The sequence below is a fragment of the Dipodomys merriami genome, unplaced genomic scaffold (genome assembly GCF_024711535.1).
Source record: "Dipodomys merriami isolate MVZ:Mamm:240054 unplaced genomic scaffold, mDipMer1.0.p SCAF_759, whole genome shotgun sequence".
Classification (NCBI taxonomy): Eukaryota; Metazoa; Chordata; class Mammalia; order Rodentia; family Heteromyidae; genus Dipodomys; species Dipodomys merriami.
The window spans coordinates 263,900-265,407 of record NW_027206356.1 but is presented as its reverse complement, the minus strand read 5'-3'; the positions used below and the strand labels follow the sequence as shown (position 1 = coordinate 265,407).

The 1,508-nt window shown below is 34.0% G+C and overlaps 1 non-coding gene across 1 annotated transcript; it reads right to left on the bottom strand.

Annotated features, from left to right (window-relative positions):
• Positions 1-314: 314 nt before the first annotated feature.
• Positions 315-421, bottom strand: LOC138818427 (U6 spliceosomal RNA). Its single transcript, XR_011369126.1, has one exon. It is a non-coding gene; the product is annotated as a U6 spliceosomal RNA (small nuclear RNA).
• Positions 422-1,508: the final 1,087 nt, after the last annotated feature.

Here is a 1,508-nt window from a genome sequence, read left to right as displayed (position 1 = left end):
ATTCCATTGTGTATATATAACACATTTTCTTGATCCATTCATCTAATGGGGGCATCTGTTTTGGTTCCATATCTTAGCTATCATAAATAATGTTGCAATAACCATAGTTGTGCTGGTAGTTGTAGTATGGTCTTTTTTATGATCATTTGGACAAATCCCCAAAAGTGGGATTACTGTATTATAGGGGAGTTTTATATGGAGTCTTCTGAGGCACCTCCATACTGCTTTCCAAAGTAGTTGAACAAGTTTACACTCCCACCAAGAATGCGGTACGGTTCCCTTGTGGCCACATACGTTTCAGCATCTGTTGCTGTAAAAATATGAAACGCTCCAAGAGTTTGCATGTCATCCTTGCCCAGCGTGCATGCTAATCTTCTCTGTATGGTTCCAATGTTAGTGTATGTGATGCTAAATTGAGCACAGAACAGTTTTTATATATAAAGTATAACTTTTAATTGATTTTATTAAGCTAGGCAATTCAACAAAAAGTAAGTTCAAAAGAATTGTTGTGAAATTATAGAATCATGTATTTCTTACATAAGCACACATTAAAGAATAAAATCAAGATAGACATGCCAAAAACAAAATAATTCCAGATATTTGTAGTTCAAGAGATTTGGAGGAGGAGAAATTCAATTATTCTATACAAGGCACCTGTCGAAATGAACATTGCAGCAAGTGTTAAGGTTTGTTAAAAGTTTTAATGTTTTAAATATGCTTAATTTTGGGATTTTGCTTATATATGCCAAAAATAGGACTGTTTGGCAGGTATAAAACTTTTCTGTAAAGTATTTAAGATTTATGATAGCAGACATTAAGTACTAAGTATGTACATTTTAGAGTTTATGGAAACTTTATTAATGAGAAGTTGCAAAGTCTTTGTGTAAAGAAGCAGAGTGAAGAGTTACAACTTTAACTACACAGTTTCTGTTAAAACTTTAGTGATTCCTTACTTTATTTGTTAGCAAGGAATAAATGATGATATAAGCCATAATGTACACATGTATGTTACTATTCACACACATACATATTCTCATGTATACATGCACACATGGAGAAAGACACATAATTACAGCCAACACAAGTTTCACCAGTTGTTGAATATGCCTTAAAAGGAATACTTGGAACAATACATGTTGAAGATGTATTTGTCCCTAAGAGTTGATTTTCCACTCCTCTTATCTCTTAAAACTGGTAGTGTTAGAGAGATTTGACTTTCAAAATGCAGTACAAGTGATAACAAGTGACTTGGAAACATCAGTAAGTATAAGTCATATGGTGTCTCCCTGCTCCTCATGGAATGCTTACTCTTGTAGACATTCTCAGCAACCAATGTAGCAGGAGAATACCCTGGTAAAGAGTAAAGGTATAAGGCTTTAAATAGCATCCTTACTTGAGCTCTTTTTCCAACAACCAGCATGAATTCCTAGGCAGATGAATGAGTCCTCAGAAAACTGGACTCTACATATACATTTAACTAACCCATGTGAAAATTCCTAGGTGAGAAA